The sequence below is a fragment of the Marmota marmota genome, unplaced genomic scaffold (genome assembly GCF_001458135.2).
Source record: "Marmota marmota marmota unplaced genomic scaffold, marMar, whole genome shotgun sequence".
Classification (NCBI taxonomy): domain Eukaryota; kingdom Metazoa; phylum Chordata; class Mammalia; order Rodentia; family Sciuridae; genus Marmota; species Marmota marmota.
This window is the reverse complement of record NW_026000153.1, coordinates 12769279-12774547: the sequence shown is the minus strand read 5'-3', so window position 1 is coordinate 12774547 and position 5269 is coordinate 12769279. Positions and strand designations below refer to the sequence as shown.

General features: G+C 40.5%; 1 protein-coding gene across 6 annotated transcripts in view; it reads left to right on the top strand.

Annotated features, from left to right (window-relative positions):
• The window catches only part of Elmo1 (engulfment and cell motility 1), a 561359-nt gene that overhangs the window by 464568 nt on the left and 91522 nt on the right, over positions 1-5269 (top strand). The window lies entirely within an intron of this gene.

The following is a 5269-nucleotide window of genomic DNA, read 5'->3' as shown; positions in this document are numbered from 1 at the left end:
GATTTTGCAGGGAAATGGATGGCATTAGAGCAGATTATGCTAAGTGAAGCTAGCCAATCCTTAAAAAACAAATGCCAAATGTCTTCTTTGATATAAAGAGAGCAACTAAGATCAGAACAGGGAAGAAGAGCATGAGGAAAAGATTAACATTAAACAGAGATGAGTTGGGAGAGAGAAAGGGAGAGAGGAGGGAAACTATGGAAATGGGAGGAGACCCTCATTGTTACACAAAATTACATATAAGAGTTTGTGAGGGGAAAGGGGAAAAAAAAACAAGGGAGAGAATTAAACAACAGCAGATGGGGTAGAGAGGGAAGATGAGAGGGAAGGGGAGGGGGGATAGTAGGGGATAGGAAAGGTAGCAGAATACAATAGTCATTAATACGGTATTATGTAAAAATGTGGATGTGTAACTGATGTGATTCTGCAACTTGTATTTGGGGTAAAAAATAGGAGTTCATAACCCACTTGAATCAAATGTATGGAAGATGATATGTCATGAGCTTTGTAATGTTTTGAACAACCAATAAAAAAAATAAAAAATAAAGAACAACAGCCCCACTCATTCATGAGAGTGGAATGCTCAAGACTCAACCATTTCCCCAAAGCTCCCCCTCCCCCTTAATAGGATCACACTGGGAATTAGGTTCTAACATGTACTTAGAGGGATACCTGCATTCAACCATAGCAGTCACCTGAGTGAGTTTGCTTCCTGCTCATTTGTATGGGGATCCTCCTCTAGCCACTGCAGGGTTGACCATCAGGGATGACCCCATTATTCAAGTGAAGAAACTGAAACTCAGAGAAAATGAGGGCAGAGCATTCACGGGGAGCCCTCTCTGATGGAAATCTGAGTTCCTTAGGTGGCTGTGGTCTGTGCCACAGTTTTCTGCCCACTGTGCCATCTGCTACCACCATGCTCTGAAGTGGTCCACCCTGATGATTTATTGCTTCCCCCAAGCTCTGGAATCTGTCATCTTTATTGAGAATGTACTATGTGTGGGGTACTGTACTGAGTTACCTGATAGTCTTCTTAACTGTGATTCTCATTATTCTGGACTACAGTAGGTCAGTGGCATGCTGAAGTGACCGCCTTTTCCCACTCTGGCTCCTTAGACATCTTTCTTCCTTCCCAGGATCATCCAACCACTTACATAAGAACTCCTGGCCTTCCTGTACTGTGAATTCCTTTTCATACTTGTAGATTTTTTTTTTTCACAGAATCTAAAAAAAATGTCCAGGCTGGGGCATTAAGTCTCTTAATTAGCATGCAAAACCATCAATGATCTCAAGCTATAATTCCTCCAAACTAAAACACGGTGAGCCTGTCATCACAGTGAGCACTTCCTTCAGGTGGAATAAACCATGCCATTTGTACAGATTTCTCTCTTTACAGTGTAAAATCTGTGGTTTTCATGCAACTGAGATAATTCATTGTCTACATCAAAGAAAACGTGCTCTCCATTTCTCACCTGACGTTCCCATCCTGTGTTATAAGCTTCCTCAGAGGGCGGCAGCACCAACCTGTCTCCTGAGACAAAGAAAACGCTGCTTTTGAGTCTTTCTACAATTCAAGGGTTGTCACTTGTAATTACTTCAGATTTCTATTTTAAGGGTTGTTGACATGCTCTGGCAAAATCATTTTGTTTCTTCCAGATATAGCTGAGGGGTCTTGGAAGTAGCATGCAGCTGCACTTGCTGGTAGAAGAGAAAAGATTTTCTACTGTGGAAGAGAGAAGAGGGCTGTTTAGTGGGTCTGGCTCAGGGACCTACACAGTTCTGTGGCCAGTGTCCATCAGATTGTGAATCAGCATGTAGAGATTGTTTTTACTTTAGAAAATTTATATACAGATGTTGGTTAAATGATGACTGTATTGTCTATAAGTTTTTATGCAAATTACAAATTAATATTTGTCTTTATCCCCCAAATTATTGCTCCCTGGAATTACCCAGCGTGGAGATAAGGTGATGATAGCTTCCTAACACTATTATGAATCGGGGGGCTGGAATGGAGCAACCAGGCAGAATAAGGAAAGAATTCAAGTCCTGCCACTTCCCAGCTGTAGAATGGTAGGTAAGTTGGTTCACCTCTCTGAGCTCCAGTTTTCTTACCAGTAAAGAGAGGAATAAGGCCCTCTTAAGAGGGTGATATGGCAGGACACATAAGGTGTCGTAGAGGAGTAGATATAGTGATTTCTAAAAGGAGAAGGTGAGTCCAATCTTTTGGAAGTATGTGCTTGATCATTTACCCAGGAACAGTCACAAGGCAGACACCACAGACCTACCTTCCCATCTTTCTGGATTGCCAGAAAGGTTTTAGGTTTAGCATTCCATGCTAATCACACTTTGGCAGAGCTGTGCCAGTCACTCACAGTGACAGTTTGCAAGGTATTGAAGAGTCAAAAGTTTAATATCTGTTAACCTCTAAGAGATCAAAGGACAAACATGATTGTGGTATGCTGTTTAAGAAATTGAGCAGATTGGATTTATATGTGCTAATATCATAGTGAGACTCGAGAAGGGGAGGGTAAGAAATTGAATTTCTCAAAACTTTACATCTTAAAATTCTTTCCTCCATCTCCCACTCCCTTTCTTTCCCCTACCCCACCCAGTATATCATGGAACTAATGTAACCAAGACCACACTCCCAAAACTGCTAATTAAGGATACATAAAGTGACAGTCAGCTCTTTACCACCTGTGCTAAGAGAAAGGTTTTGTGTCATAGATAAAGCCAAATACATAACACTATATAAAGAGAAAACGTGTGACTTCTGAATGTGCGCTACAGTAAGTAAAGGTGATTGGAGCACCAGGCCTTTTTGTCCTACATGTTCTTTGTTCAGTTGAAATTCAGTAATTGACTTACTTTTTTCTAGAACCATTATGGGTAAGAAGTAATGGACTCTATTCAAAGAATGTACAATCTAATTGGAAACTAACTAGAAATTCAGTTTACCTTGCTTAGGGATATTTCATAAAACACATAGCTGAGGGCCCAAACCGCCTCTTTCATGAAGCTGCTCTAGATTCCTCAGCTAAAAGTTGTGTTTTCTTGTTCCTAACCATTTATCACGTTTTTCTGTATCTTGCTCATGCTTTTATAATTTCCCCCCATGCAAGAGCTGATGGCTTATCTTGCTAACTGATGAAGAAACTCCTGTTATTGAGTTCCACAATGCCTAGCAGAGAACTTGCACATGCTAGACACTCAAATGGCTCACTCAGTGAGTTTGTTCCCCTTTACTTAATTGCCATTATTATTGTTATTACTCATTAACTTATACTTATTGAACAAGTTATTTTATTTGGTATTCATAACACAATTCTGAAATATTGAAATACTTTTTTGGTTTTTGGTTTTTTATTTTTGTTGTTGTTGTTTGTTTGTTTGTTACCTGGAATTGAACCCAGCGGCACTAAACTAGTGAACCACATCCCTATCCCATTTTTTATATTTTATTTAGAGAGATAGAGTCTTGTTAAGTTGCTGAGGCTGGCTGTGAACTCACGATCCTTCTGCCTCAGCCTCTGAGCCACTAGGATTACAGGCATGTGCCACCACACCTGGCTGAAATAGACACTCTTTTCCCTTCAGTTTACAAATAAAGAAACTTAGGCATTAAAAAGCTATCTGTATCTTGCCCAGTATTATAACCAGTATTATAGACTACACCTGTATCTCACTGAGTCTGTTACAAATTACTAAATTGCCTTCTTCGGGACTAAAGAATACACAAATACCACAACCCAAGAGTGGCCTCAGAAGAACCTTTTTGGTTCTTCCCACTTAAGTCCCACTGTAGAGATAATCACTTCCAGAAATGAAAGGCTCATTGGCCACGAGCAATTTCTTTTTCTCACATAGTTTGGAAGCCTCTCCTTGGCTTATTCTATCTGAGGTTGCTTTCACCAGATCTGCCCTGCTGTGACTGTAAGCCCTTGTTAAGCTTGGGTTAATTGCCAATTTAGGCAGTGTTGGAGTTTAAAAAGTCCCTCCAGGGAGAACAGCCTCCAAACTGGGAGATGGTTTTCTGTTTGCACTCCACTTGCCCAGCTGCTAATGGGGTTAGGAGGATGCCAACAACATATGCCACTCCAGATTCTTCTCATTTACAAAGTCTTGATGATTTCCATATCCGAAATTCAGTCTATGGCCACCTGTGGAGTCAGAATGTCAAACCAACCAGTATTTTATGGAGCACATGCCCCAAGTCTAAGGCCAGGAAGGGCATTGCAAACTCATCCGTGCTCATTTTGACCCTTCTTCCTGGTGTGCTTTTACTAAGGGCTTAGAATATGCTAAGGATTTCAGCTGGAGATTTTTGACTTTTTTGGTCTGGGTCAGATGCTAATCCTTGTGCCATGGACCAGTCGCTTGTCCCTCCTGCTCACAGTCCTCACTGCACTAAAGTAGGAGAGGGGGATATTGCATTCCCTGCTATCTGCTTCTTGGTCTGGCTTTCTGAGAGCAGGAATGCCTTCCCAGGAAAAAGATTTCTCTGTAAACTGAAAGGTTGAGGATCCTTGTCTGCACACTGCACAGTAGGAAGCACTGGAGTGCATCTGGCATTCTCTACCCACCACTTCATCGTTAAAAGAACACAGCTCCATGAGCAAAATCAAAACAGAAGCACAAGTTGGAGTAGAGACTGCTGTCTGTAGACCTTTATCTGCAAAAGGTGAAGCATGCAGAGTCCACACAAAGAGCTATTCTAGGAATACTCAGGCCCCCACGGATGACTGGGTTAATTCTTGGAGCAGAAGGTGACTTAAGGGTTATTTGGATCTCGGTAGCTTACAAAATTATACAGACAAATGCATTCTCATTTTTTAAAAATTTACAATGTATATAATGAATCAATAGAATTTTGAGACTATATATATATAATATATAATTCTTAAATATATATATATATATATATATATATTTAAGAATTAACACCACTGAACAAAACAAACATCCTCTCTTTCATGGGACTTTCATTTTATTTTTTATTTTTATTTTTTTTTTTTTAATTTTTTATTGTGGGTTGTTCAAAACATTACAAATTTCTTGACATAACATATTCGACACTTTGATTCAAGTGGGTTATGAACTCCCACCTTCACCCCATACCCAGATTGCAGAATCACATCAGTTACACATCCATTGATTTACAAATTGCCGTCCTAGTGTCTGTTGTGCTCCGCTGCCTTTCCCATCCTCCACCCTCCCCCCTCCCCACCTCTCCCCTCCCCTAAATCTGTGCTGTTTTAAACCACTGAGT